The following is a 15088-nucleotide window of genomic DNA, read 5'->3' on the forward strand; positions in this document are numbered from 1 at the left end:
ACTTCTTGCTTAAGAAGTCTGTTTTACTGTATGTACTACCAGACCCTACAATAAGATACTATTTATTTATTTATTTATTTATTTATTTATATTTATTTTTTTTGGGGGGGGAAGGGGAACAGGACTTTATTGGGGAACAGTGTGTACTTCCAGGACTTTTCTCCAAGTCAAGTTGTTCTTTCAATCTTAGTTGTGGAGGGCGCAGCTCAGCTCCAGGTCCAGTTGCCCGTTGCTAGTTGCAGGAGGCACAGCCCACCATCCCTTGCGGGAGTCGAACTGGCAACCTTGTGGTTGAGAGGACACGCTCCAATCAACTAAGCCATCCGGGAGCTCAGCGGCAGCTCAGCTCAAGGTGCCATGTTCAATTTTAGTTGCAGGGAGCGCTGCCCACCATCCCTTGCGGGACTAGAGGAATTGAACCGGCAACCTTGTGGTTGAGCGCTCACTGGCCCATATGGGAATCCAACCAGCAGCTTTTGGAGTTAGGAGCACGGAGCTCCAACCGCCTGAGCTACCAGGCCTCCCAACTTTTTATTTTTTTTAAAGGCAACAATCCAGCTAGGACTTTTATAGCAAGGATATTAATTTTATAGTAAAATTAATATCAATATAACAATATCAGGAAATAGAATGAGACATTTTTACAGATAGATTAGAAATAGAAATGAATCTGTGATCCTAACTTTGAAGCTCTCCCGTTCAAACGTTTACTATGGGTGGGGAGGGGATCTTGCTGTCTCTTCTTCTTTAGACATAGACTGTCCTCCTTTTTAATGTCTTCATTCTATTTTCAAGAGTGAAGAAATGCCATATGACTACCATTCAGCTTTTATCATGTGTGAATATCTTCCTTCAAGTATTTCCTGCATACTGTGTGCTGACATTTACAAAATGAAAATATTTATGCCACTAACATCCCAGAAGAAAATTCCATTTGCGGTTTATCATCTCTAAAACAATAACTCTTTATTAACTAGTATAGCCATTGATAAGGATACAAAATTCACCACACTTTCTTGTCTAAAAATTATAGGGCAGGCACTCCTTCAAAGCACAGTTATTTCACAGCTGGTCATTGAAAAGGATAAAGTCTTTTTTTCTCCTTTTATCTTGGTGAAATTTTTGTTTGCCTTTTTCTTCAAGAAATTTATTATTTATAGAACTTCACAGAGACTGGAATTTTCCATCTCAGTAGATTAGCTGAAGTTCAGGAAAAAATGACATCTGGGTTTCTTTGTGACTGACTGAAGGGTTCTCTTGTTTTCTAAGCTCCGATAAGGAATGTATGTCTCTTTTATGGTGATTTCTTTTACTCTTTTTGGTCATTGACATGGTGTTGTCATCAAACAAATGAACGCAGATACTAAAAAAAAAACACACAAAAATGTGCGTGGAACTTTCAGTCTGAGAGTCATTGTATGAGGATGAGTTTCTGAAGCTGGAGGGAAGGTAACCCAGGCCCAAGTGAGAAGTGGTTGGAAAGTAGGTGTGCAGCCTCTTGCTTGTTACTCTCATTTTGATGACTCTAGACCCGAGAAGACAGGTGCGCTGGATGGGGTCAACTGTTACTCAGTCACTTGTTAGAGGGTGTGAAAAAGAGACCACGGTTCTGTGGCCTTAGTATTTCAATGCTAATTTCATATGCATCTTAATTTAGTCTGTATGTCACCATGCCGATTACGTGTGTATATGTATTCATTGCTGAAAGAGAACCTGCATGATCATGGAGAATTTCTTACATAACTTTGAGCTGCAACTTTTTTTCTGCATCACCATTACCGCCATCTTTTTCATTTGTCATCATCTTAATTATCTGGGGGAATCTGACTGCCAAGGTAACCAGGTTAATTGTTTCTGATGGTGTCATAAAAGTCCTCCACTCACTGTTCACTCTGACCTCTGATGTAGTTGAGAATCTCTTTCTGCAGCATCTGTGTCAGTTTGTTAGCTCACAATCCACCATGCAACACATTGATTGCAGCAGTAACTCCTATTTATCACCCACTCATTCACACAAGAATCTGAATTATTGACATGTCTTACATTTTAACAATGACATAGACTTCCTTGTTATGAACTTACGTGGGTGTTTTTTGTTTGTTTGTTTGTTTTGCCTGCTGAGAAGGTAGAAGGCTGTGCTTTTCATTGCTTAGGAATACTTAACACATGATGAAGTGTCCGAACATCACTGTGGCTATATTTGCAGCTTCCATGTGACCCAATGACGTTTTTTGCTATTGAACACTACTAATAGTAAGTGTACATAATTTAAGGTTAGATTTAGGAAGGCTGAGTCCAAGAGGGTTCCATTTCTGATCCACAGACTCTATCCCATAGAAGGTGGGTGAGAATGGGTGCATATGAGGAGAATGGTTTCTTCCACCATGAGGTTCCTGGGGGGACTAAAACAGGATATGAGTAACTTACTGGGTATTAATGTCTAGAGTGCCTGCTCCTTCTGATGCTTCAGTAAGACAGGTCTTCATTCACGTGCTCGTTCAACAGTTATTTATCAACATCTTCTACGTGCTATTCTAGGTTTTGTGACAGATACAAAATCCCCCTTTGAGCTTCAGGGAAGTAAAAATGAGAACTGTGAAATCTTTCTAAAATTTTTTTTTTCACTGAAGGACTACCATGATAATATTCTATTCACACTTATTTATTTTATGGAAAATGGTTATAAGCAGAAGCATCCAAGAATTGTTGAATTCAACCACAGACATTTAGAGACTGGAGGAAACTTAGACATCTCCCAACGTGTGGAAGAGGAAGTTGTGTTGATGGTTCCTAGGAGATGCTTATAGAAAGATGACATTGCAATGTTACTGGCATTTTTGGGTGTTTTTACGTTGGACCTATCCGATTTATCTAATCTCTCTCCTTTCAGACCCTAATACAAGATTCTTAATCCCAATATTGCAGCTTTCTTCACTGTCACACATCTGCAGTCTGCATTTATGATCTTTCTGATGCTGTTTCCCTCTTGGAATTCCTTTTCTCTCCCTTTCCACTCATCTAAATCCTACTTGTCTTTCACTTCATGTCCTTAGTGCAAGATTCACCTATGTGAGGAAGTTTTCTCTGGGTATTCAGCCTTCATTATGAACTTGTAAGAGCAATTTCAATTTAAGCATAACTCAATCTAACAAATACTTATTAAACTGCTTTTATATTTTAATCTCTATTGGGGTCTGAACGAATATAAAAAGAGGAAAAGAAATACAAAGACTTAAGTAGCACACAAAAACTGCTTGTGTAATCAAGTTCTCTCTGCTTTCATGGACTTTATGATCTAGTTGAGAAGACTATATATAATAGGACATAACAGCTGGAAACAGAAAAATGACACTTGGCTGTTCCCTACCTCACCATACCATTTGATATCTTAATGGCTTTGTACATATTATTCTTGTAATCTAGAATGTCCCCTACACGTCTCAACTGAAAAAATCTTCTCTGGGACCCTAAATGGCAAAATGAGGGACTTCTTTTCTTCTCAAAGTTCCCCCTTTTTTTTTTCATGTTGACACATCTGTTTTTTCCACTAGACTGTGAGCTTCTTGAGGGCAGGATCAGGTTTTATGCATCCTTATAACCTCGGTAATATGCACAGTACTGGAAGAATTTCAGGTGTTCAACAAATATTTGTTGAAGGAAGAAATGAATGAATTAGTACTAAAATGAGGAAGCATAAAATACATACTCTAGTAAGATTAATATAGAATCGTAAGCCTTTATGGAGAGTTGAGAATTGAGCTGGACTTTAAAGCAATATATGATTTAAATGAATGTTATTAATAATAATTGGTAGCTAATATTTATTTTGCACTCATAATGTGCCAGGCACTGTTCTGTCTGACTTTTCTCATATTAAATCATTTATTCTTTCCCTAAATCCTATGAGATAGATGCTATGATTATCCCCATCTCATAGATGGGGAAACTGATGCATGGAGCAGATAGAGCAACTTGCCTGTGGTCACACATTGAGTAAGTGAGTAAATCCATACACAATACAAACAAAGAAATTAAATCAGGAATACTGTTTGACGTTCTTGGAACAGATGGACAGTCTGAATGTGTGGAGGCCTGGAGAGGTAGGGTAGAATCAGATGAAACAAAGGATGGAATATTGATAATAGAATTTCAAACATCGTTTTCCAGGCATTGTGAAGAAGCTGAAAGATTTTGGAAGCAGGATGGTCTAGGATAGGTATGGTAGGGAGACTGATGTCAAGGCAATCATGTTATAACACTGTCACCAGGAAGAGGGTAGTAGATTAGGATTTGGATGACAAAGTTGGGAATAGAAAGAAGTGACTGTTACAAAAGATGTTTTGAAAGTAGAAATTCCAGGATTTAGAGCATAGCTTTGGATGAAGGTGAAAGAGAGGGAGGGATCAAGAATAATGCCAGGGTTTTTGGTTTAACAGAGGAATGGTGGTATTACCACCTGAAATCAAGATGTACAACTGAGTTTTGTAGGAAAATAGTGTTTAGCTTTAGATGCGTTGAGTTTGAAGTAAAGCCTTGAGATGTCAGAAAAGTATCTAGTATAGAGCTGAAGATATGGGAACAGAGTAAGAATATTTAGGAATCCTTATCTTTGGAATGAAGCTGAAGTCATGGGAATGGATGGCTAGCAGCGAGAAGGGGGCATAAGTGTAGAAAATCAGAGAGTTGAACTGAATCTGGAAAATAGTTCTTCTTAGGAGTCAGCTAAAGAGAATGATGAGCTAGTGAAGGAGACAGAGAATATGTTTGGAGAGGTAAGAGGGAAGGAGAAGTGAATAATGTCTTGGGAAGGTCACTGTTTTGACTAAAAGGAGTCCAGCTGGGACTTTTGAGTTTAGGCAGAGCTTTGGGGAAGAAAGACAAGAATTCAAAGGTCAAGAAAAGGGCAGGGAATTACTATATAAGTGAAGACAATAGGAACGTATATCACCTATATTGTTTGGGTATTTTGTGCATAGCAGGTATGTAATAAATGTTTGCAAACTGAGTGACTTTATTATGGATGACATGTGGAAGGAACCAAATGCTGGTCTTAAGTGTGTGTGTGTGTGTGTGTGTGTGTGTGTGTGTGTGTGTGTGTATAGTGTTGCAGGGTGAAGGAGAGAGCTATTAGAGAAGAAAAGAGGAGGAGGTAGAAGAAAAAAAGGTGGATGGAGGCAGCTTTCTCCAGAAGATGAAGAGGAAGATGATTTGGAGCATAGGAGATTAGAGAGAGGAGACCAAATCTCTAAGAAGAATGGGGAGGAATAAAGCAGATTTATAGGGGCAGAGATGTGTTAGAATGAAGCTGGGGAAAATGAGTGATTTCATGCTTGCAAACCTGATGTTAAAGACTGTTTTGTTTTATATATATATATATATATATATATATATATATATATATATATATATATATATATATATATATATATAATTACACTTATATCAAACAAGGGCCACTGGGATAATACATATCTTGACTGAATTTGCTTGAGCCTTCAAAAACGCACACTATGGCTGGGCTTGGCCTCAGTTCATGGCTGAGATAACAAGTCACAAGGTTCAGACCAACTCTGCCCAACATCATGGGCAGAACTCCATTTTCCAGTCAAGGAAGTTAATCTCATCATATTCCTGTGTTTTTTGGAACAAGGATGTGGCTGCTTGCTTTTGGATTTGGGAAGGCCATGTCTGTTATTCTTTTTACCTTTCTTTTTTAAAACTCAAAAGCTAAAGCTACTGATTTTCTAAGGCTGGGGGGTGTTAGGAGTTTTAGTCTGTCACACTATGGCACAGCTTTTCTAGGCCTTTGTTTTCTCATCTGATACGTAACGGGATTGGACTTGAAGACATCTTGGGTATATTTCTGGCTTAAGAATGTTTCTTAAGTGGAATAAAAAACTCTGGCTTTCATCAGCTCTAACAAGGCAACTCGACCACCCCATCGCTTTGTAGATGTTCTTCTGATCTGATAGAGAAAATACAGCTCCAAACCAGCCATCTCTGAAATCACTTGGAAAGGTTGTCAACCGGGATCTTAGATATTAATATGCTTAGAAATGACAGCAGGAGTTTTAGGGACAATATTGTCTTTGCTCTCTCTCCCCTTTCTTCCTATGTAATGTTAAGGTTCAACACAATAATGATTTTTCAAACTTCTAGGCCATGATACTTACCTAGAAGATTCTGTATGTGCCAAGGTCCTGAGCAGGCTCTTCGGAGGTGTAAGATTTAGAGAGAATGAAAACAGAAAGGAAAAATGTACTCTTGTCTTTTTCACAAAGTTGTTTTGAATGAGGACTCAGAATGATGGCGGCTCAGGAGGAAAATATGATTCCCAAATGTGGTTACTAGATTACAATATATATTTAGAAAACAATATATTAATATAGAAAGTCCCTTGATACCTGTGGGATTGCTTTTAGCTAAATTACTGTCATAATATTTACGTAGAAAGCTATAAAGCCCTAGTTACTTATTATTTGGACTACAGGCATCCTTTTAAGATAATAAAACTTGACTTTGGGGAGAGGCTTGGTGGCTTTGGTATGGGTACCTCTTTTATATAAGTTAAGGTAATCTGCTATGTTATCCTCTTAGACTGTCCTTCTATCATAAGGAGCTGAGAGGATGATTGCCGACCTTTGAAAGTAGGGACTGGGTTACATTGCTTTGTGTTTAGGAACTTCCAGTCCTAGAGTGGTTATGCCCTGTGTTGCTGGGCAGTGTCTCTGAGTGGTAAGGATGGTTATAATGCAGGCAATAGTTTTTAGCAGGTTTAATATTAACTGTCATCCTACTGTGTTTCCCTGAAAACAATACCTAGCTGGACAATCAGCTCTAATGTGTCTTTTGGAGCAAAAATTAATATAAGATCCGGCCTTATTTTACTATAAGACTAGGTCTTTATAATATAATATAATATAATATAATATAATATAATATAATATAATATAATATAATATAATATAATATAATATAATATAATATTGGGTCTTATATTAATTTTTGTTCCAAAAGACGCATCAGAGCTGATTATCCAGCTAGTTCTTATTTTCAGGGAAACAGGGTAATACAGATGACACACCAACATACATACTATACATACCAATCTCTGACTTTCTTGAACTCTAGTTCAACATATCTAACTCCTGGGCTTTTCCTCCAGGATGTCTTGCTCATCCCTCAACCCAACATCTAAAACTGAACCCAACAGCTTTTTTTCCAAACAAATTTCTTCTCTTCACTTACCTAGTTTTGTCAACAATTACCTCCACTCTTGCCCTTACCCAGCCCAGGAACTGTGTGTCAGTTTTGATTCTTGTTCACCATCACCGAGCACAACCGAGCACCAATGCATTGTCTGTCCTTTCCATCCCAGCTGCCACCTCTGCAGCTCAGGTCCTATGAACTCACATCAATGCTACTGCAACAGCCTCCAATTGGTCTCTGCCTCCATTCTATCCTTGCTCCAAGCCAACGCACTCTGCACTGCTGTGCTAATAATATTTTCAGGTGGCACTTACTGCCATATTCTCAACTCAGATGACTTGTGTCTCCCGTTGCCTTTATAATAAAATCCATGTGCCTTTTCTTGGCATAAAGGCTCTGCATGATTGGTACCAGCTATCTTCACCTACTTCCCTATTATGTAAATAGAGTGCTCTGCCAGTCTGTAGGAAACTCTTACAATTAAAAGTCTTTTCCTTCATGTTAGCCTGTCTGAATTTGCCCCAGATTTCTTGGTCCAGCTAAAGGACAACCTCCACAAAAGCCTCTAGAATCATCTCTTCTGGAAACAAGGCCTCTTTCATGTGACTGTCAGTGAATCTCTACAGGGCTCATGCGCTATACATGGCTTTGGAGTGTAGCTAGTTGTATACTGGACTTAGGATTTCTCTTAGAAGGAAAAGGCTTCATCTTTTACATCTTCCCATCTCCGAAGAACGTAGTACATCAGGTCCCATTTTATTTATCTGCTAAATGAACGCATGACTTTGTTGTGGCAGAAGTTAGAATACCAAAGAGCAATTTTCTGACATATCAAAATTTCATTTCAGGAAGTACTTATTGATCATTTTGAGAATTTTTCTCTTAAGAATTAATGACTTAGGTCTAGGTGTTCAGATGGGACTTTTTGCTACTTTGAGTTACTTTCTGATGGATTCACGTAGCACTATATATATATATATATATATATATATATATATATATATATATAAATTATAGCTGACATACAATATTATATTAGTTTCAGGTATACAACATGATTTGACATTTACATACTTTACCAAGTGATAGCCACAATAAGTCTAGTAATCATCTGTCACCGTACTAAATTATTATGATGTTATTGACTATATTCCCTATGCTATACATTGTAACCCATGACTTATTTATTTTATAACTGGAAGTTTGTACCTCTGAATCCTCTTCACATTTTTCACCCATTCCCCTACTTCCCTCCCCTTTGGCAACCATAGTTTACTCTCTGTATCTATGAGTCTGTTTCTGTTTTGTTTGTTCCTTTGTTCTGCTTTGTTAGATTCCACATATAAGTAAAATCATATGGTATTTGTCTTTCTCTGTCTGACTTATTTCACTTAGCGCAATACTCTCTAGGTCCATTCATGTTGTCACAAATGGCAAGATTTCATTCTTTTTTTATGGCTGATTAATGTTCCATTTTAGAGACCACATAATCTTTATCCATTCGTCTATCAATGGATACTTCAGTTACTTCCTTATCCCAGGTATTCTAAATAGTGCTTCAATGAACATAGGGGTAGGGGTGCATATATTTTTTTCAAATTAGTGTTTTATTTTAAAAGGACAAGGACAAATGTCCTCTACACTATAGCGTCTGCCTATATAGAAACACAGATCAGGGTAAAAGGTGGAGCTTAGGTTAGTGCTGACCAACAGCAGCTTGTTTAGTATATTTATTAATTAGGTTTTTGTTTCTATATTGTTACCTGTCATCATTTGTATCATTTGTACTTGTTTAAACTAAGATCTGTTTAGATTTTGTTTAAGACTTATGCTTTCTGCCGATAAGAGTTAATGTTCTTGTTATAACTGACAGTTATACATACATAATCTTGGGCAGGGCTAGTTGCTTAGCCTGTTTCTCTCAATAGAAGTCACTGCTTCTGTTATAGTTGCCTCCTCTATATTACTCTCTTTCCTTCTGGTTCTGGTAACCTCACTCTCCCCTTGTCCCTTTAGACCTAAGCGTGGTCATAACTCTGCTCCTATGAGCTACAGCCTCTAGCACTGCCTCTTGCAGTTCCGAACCTTTGCCAACAGTCCTTTTATAAGTAAGCACTTCTCCTACAGCTTAATTTTGAGTGTGCCATCTGTTTTCTGCTGGGATCCTGAATGAGACAACATAGATAACATATGTGCGTGTGTGTGTATATATATATGTATGTATATATATATATACACAGACACACACACACACACACACACACACACACACACATATATATATATATATATAGAGAGAGAGAGAGAGAGAGTCAAAAAAGTATATACGTTTTAAGAAACGAAAAAACCTTGTTAAAATTGTAATATAATGAATGATGCTAGCATTCATTTGATTATTGCCATCTTTTTAATGAACGTCACGCTACACATTGCTACTGTAACTCAATTCAACTTCGAAAAGCAATACGCCTCTTAAAATGTGTACATTTTTTTTGCACCCCCAGTATATATACAGATACCATGCTTTTTCAATGCTTTTTCAAAGTTTGTTGGGTTTTTTTTTTTTTTTTTTGGCTTTCCTTAAATCTCTATTCCTTGTGAAAGTGGGGAGAGTTTTAAGATGCCAGTCAACAGAAAACTGGACAAAATGACCACAGTTTTTTAAAAAATGTAATCTGCATTACTTTTTTTTTTTTTTTTTTTTCATTTTAACATGAATTTTAGAGTCTGGAGCCATTCAAATTGTGATGTCATTTATAGCTTTTAAAAATCTTCCTAGTAGCTCAAAAAGGATGGTGAAAGATGCTGTAGTCTGATGAGTGTGTTTTCGTATTTCTCTTTCTCACATCTGTGTGAGACCAAACCACCAGCTAGAGTTACCAGAGCCACTGACTGTTGAGTCTCCCTTTCCTTCCAGAAAACACAGTTTGTCTTACAGAGTCCTGAGCAAATACTGGATTGGCCTATGGGTCAGCCTCCTTCTTAAAGAGCCTGAAAAGGAGCAAGTGGTCACATGGCCACATGCTGAAGGGTATCCTGAATCTGAGCAGGAAACGTACTCAGAGGGAAGTTACGGTAACTTCATCAGCTCTGTGGTCAGGAGGGGTGTGTTCTTTTGTGCCAGGGAAACCAGCGTCACCGTCACAAAATGTTCACAAACACCATAGGGCAAGCAAGTTGAAAATAAAAAGCTCTCATTTTCTTTGGTTCCTGCCTAACATGTTAAACTCTGTTCAGTCAGAATCTGAAAAAGGAAACAACGTGATTAGGATATTGCAACCTGATTTTTAAACTGTAAAAGAAACTCTGATTGTGATGTGCAGGGATGGAACCCAATAAAGTTCTTAAGAGATTCTGAAGGAAAATCGCCTTGCTAACTAAATATGTATTATATATTTTCTACTGCTTTCTTAACTTCCCAATGCAGATTTCAGTATTGAGGGCTTCCTACTCTACTCTCTGGTTCACCAGCCTCTATGTAGCATTTTATTTCTCTATGGTACTATGATAAAGAAAAAGAAAGATGGAATATTGTGAATTAAACATGACAAATACATGTAATTCACAAAGCCCCTGAGGTTAAGGATTTCCCCAATGAGGTTTAGAGTGAAAAGTGACTTTAATGTACTAATTAATGTTCATGGTCAAAACCTTTTGTACACTCGAGCGAGCTGAAGTAGAAGAGCTGCAAAGGTATAATTATTGCTTGTGGATCTGAAATAATTTATAAGAGGTATTTCATGTGACCATATTGTCTGTAGGTCTTACCTGGGATTCATCTATGACCTTCAGGAAGTCTCTGAAATTGTGAGCAAAATGCTTTGTGTATGTGCATTAGAGGCACAGAAAATTTGGAGACATACTTTTTCTAAATATGACCATGAAATCAAGTCAATATTGTTGAATGCCCAAAGTTGGTTTTCTATTCAGTCATTCATGATTTAAAAACATTTCTCCTAGAATCGCACATAAATAAATTATATCTTAGCTCTTCCACTATTTGTGTGACCTTGTTTAAAAAATTAACTTACTTGTTTTTTTTTTTTTTTTTTCAGTTGCATCTTCTATAAAATAAGGGATTGGCTTAGATCACCTCCAGCTTTCCTTTTAGCTGAGTACTTTTTGCAGGATGGGACTCCAGCAAAATGGTGGAGCAAATAAAATTTATCTTGGTCCTATCTTTTTCTACTCCATTTACTCCCCTGCTTAATGGCATTCTCCCTAAATTTCACTTCAGACACCTAGTACCATCCAACTATCAAGTCCAACTTTGAGAAGAGCTAGAATCAATGACTGAAATTGTGTTGAAATTTTGATGTAACCTGGCAGAGAAAAAAGAACAATAGATTAGAGGTCATGAGATATGAGCCAAGTCTTAAGGGTCACTTATTTGTCTTGTAACATTGGGCAAGTCATTTGATCTCATTAACCTCAGTTTCCTCATCTAAAATGACCATAAAGATGAATGTCCTGCCTATTTATTTGACGGGTTAATGTGGCGTTCATATGAGATAAAATAGGAGAAAACGCTTTGTAGCCTGTATCGTATATAGGCCATAGTTACCAATTTAAATCAACATGTTTCCCACACTGCATTTTAGGTTTCATCTTCTTTTGAAATTTAAGCATTAATTGAGCTGGTGAAGAGGGTCCTTTCAGGGTCAGGGTTCCTTCCTTCTCTAGTGCTTGGAGCCACACCATACAGATGGTTATCCACCCTACTTGCACAAAGTCGACTTGGTTATTAATATAGTAACTGATCCATTTACAATAGGCAAAAAGAAAAAGATTTTTTGTTGTAACCAACCTTCCTCTCCCACTCCATTCTCATGGAAGCACAAGCAACTTTTAATTTTCCAGAAGTCAACTACAGCACAAGATTCTCAGATTATCTGTGGGAAATCTTTTAGCTCTCACCGCTTTGCCCATGAGTAGCAGATAAGTACCTTCTCACCTCCAATCTTACTCTTCATGGTGTCTGTTGTCAAGGAGGAGTTGTGAGGGAAAGAAGTTTGAGGTTACTGCTTCCTGTCTCCACACCTTTAGCTGGTTTAGTTGCTAGGAAAGGCTTTGAAAAGCAAAGCACTAAATTCATCATCAAAACAACTTGTCAATTTAGTCAGAGAAATGTCAGTCAAGACAATCTTTTGATATCATAAGCAAATACAATTGGTGGGTTGACAGTGTTTCTCTTTTAACCTAGTAAGTTTGACTTAGGTAGAGCTTGCCTAACTATTCACACGAGGGAAAACCAAATATTTATAGAAAAAAGGCTAGGTCTACTAAGAGCACGAGAAGGATGCTTTACACAACTGGCATGAACCGAGAAGCAAAGAAAAACAGAATTTAGTATGGGGAAGCTAAATATTTCTCTAGTTTCTTCTGAGTCTAAATATATCCTTAAATTTTACAATATGTCCTTAAATTATTTGAAGTACTGTGGATTCCCTGAAACTCAGAGAACCAAAATACATATCAAAGCCAAATGTCATTTGACGTTTTGGTTGTTGGTTGCTTTGACTTATCCATGTCATTACTCCACTCCCATTGAATAAGTAGTGTGCATTTTTACACATGCTACATTTTAAGAAAAAATAAGAGGAACCAGAATTACTGTGTCTACTGGCAGTCATATTGATCACACATATTCAATATCACTTGGAGCAACTGGTTATTTTTCTACTACCAAACGTGAATTTCCTTCATTTAGCTTCTCTTCAAAGCAGATGTAGATTTTGAAGTTCTATGAGATGGTTTCTCACTTAGTTTTCTCTGAATAATTGACATAAACCAAGGAAGGACCAAGTGCTAAAGGATGTTAAAAAAACAAAAGTTCTGTCAGCCAGTCCAGAACTCAGGTTGAACCCTAACCTAGGAGGCTGTTAGCCACACACTAGCACATATTAAGCAAATTGATTACTCCAAGCATAGTACCTATGTTTTAAGGACCAATTAATTTAAAAATGATCTGTGTTGACATAGAACTGGGATACACATCGACAGATAAATTGGACACCTCTTTATACATCAAATGGCCCTGTAACCAATATTTTCAAGCTCTTTTCCCCAAGAATATTAGCACAAAGAGTATACACAAAAAAGGACTTATCCTATAAGTTTTCATCACAAGAAAAAAATCTGTAACTGTGTATGTTGATGGATGTTAACTAGACTTATTGTGGTGATCATTTTGCAATATATTCAAATATTGTACACCTGAAACTAATATAATGTCATATGCCAATTATACTGCAATTACAATAAATAAAGGACTTTTCCTTCTTTGCTTAATTGTTGGATATACTACCACCTAAGAGAAAACTGAATATGTAACTGCCCTAGCTTAGATACTAGGATCTTGGATTGCTCTTCCTTGAGAAATTTCTTAATTTATAGTGCTTATCTAGAATGGGCTTAGGGAAAATATGATAAGTCTTAATAATGCTGAGGTTTGAATTTGGATACCCTATGATTAACAGAAGGAAAATCTGTCTTCCAATTATCTTACTATGTTATGCTTTGTGAAGGAAAAATAATTTGGAAAGAAAGACCACGACTTCTCCCTTGTGAGAAAAGCAAACACTACACTACTAAGCTCCAGGGAGTCAACTGTGTTTCCAGCAATCTTTGAGGTGATTCATATTTTTTTTTGCAATGACCCCTCAGGCTAGAAGAATGTCCAAATTTCACCTCTGAGTTTCTGAGCTGTCTATTCCAGTCATGTAAATAATGAAGAAGAGACTCAGGCAAAAGGAAAAGAATGTTACTTACTGGTTTGTCTGTGTGGCCTGAGGACAATCATTTTTAATTCTTCCTTCTTCCTCACTGACCACATCTAAGCCAATGCCAAGTTTTGCCAATTTAGCCTGTAATTATTTCTGAAGTTTATTCACTTTTTTCTAACTGTAATTCTTTCCAACATTATCACCTCTTGCCTAGACTACTACAATTGTATCCTAACTTGTCTCTGTCTTTTCACTCTTGTATCCTTCAAATTTACTTTCCACGTTTTGGCTAAAGTGATCTATATAAAATGAAAAGTTGCATAGATCATTTTTCTGCTTAAAATCCTTCAATAGGGCCACTTCACCTACAGGAGAGATCCCAAGGTATGAATTATGCTTGCTTTGCCAATCGTGTCTTATACAACACTTGGTCCAGCACAATGGAGATAGCTGTAATTCCCTACATCCGTCATAATCTTTTTCACTTTCTACTTTCCTCTTCCTAGACTGTTCTTTTTCCCTCTTTGTCTTATCTTCCTCAGAGTCCTCTACCTCACTCCCTACACCAACACACACTCTCCTACCGCACCCCACCCTCTAACACAAAGACTCATTTTAAATAAGCTAACTTTTACTCAATAAAACCTTGTAAGACTTAGGTCAGCAGTCACCTCCTCCAAAATTCCTTAGTTGGTCCCCCAATTGCCCCCAGAAACACTCTGCAGATCACTGTGCTATTACTGTTTTTAGTAGCTGTATGTTTTTGTATCTTTCTTTCTCACCAGATTGTGAACTGCCCAAGGACAGAAGCTGAGCTGTGTTCATCTTTGGGAAATCAATTTTTCCCATATGCATCTTGGGAAGGTGTCAAAGCCTGAACTAGACAAGGCTATTAAGCAAACTACTGGAGTATAGATGCTAGAGCTTCTCTTCCTTCTTTCCTCCTTCTCCCTTCCCTTCCTCCACCTCACTGTGGGTGCTAGGAGAAGGAAGCCAAACTGGGTCACCATCCAAAGTTTCTCCCCAGCCCTACTCAATTTCCCTACCCAAGCTCCCTTCCCCCCTCCTTTTTTTTTTTTTTTTTAATCTCCGTAAAGAAGTTTTATTCTCATCTTTTTCTTATATCAGCTTTCAAAGGTCAGATCAGGAAGAAG

General features: G+C 37.4%; 1 protein-coding gene and 1 long non-coding RNA gene across 4 annotated transcripts in view; one reads left to right on the forward strand and one right to left on the reverse strand.

Moving 5' to 3' along the window:
• LOC148754896 (uncharacterized) overlaps positions 1-15088 on the reverse strand; it is a 197547-nt gene that overhangs the window by 19516 nt on the left and 162943 nt on the right. The window lies entirely within an intron of this gene.
• Positions 1-15088, forward strand: part of CD28 (CD28 molecule) — a 45590-nt gene that overhangs the window by 10318 nt on the left and 20184 nt on the right. The window lies entirely within an intron of this gene.

The sequence above is a fragment of the Rhinolophus sinicus genome, chromosome 17 (assembly GCF_057876585.1).
Source record: "Rhinolophus sinicus isolate RSI-liver-muscle chromosome 17, RSI-T2T, whole genome shotgun sequence".
In the NCBI taxonomy this organism is placed as follows: Eukaryota; Metazoa; Chordata; class Mammalia; order Chiroptera; family Rhinolophidae; genus Rhinolophus; species Rhinolophus sinicus.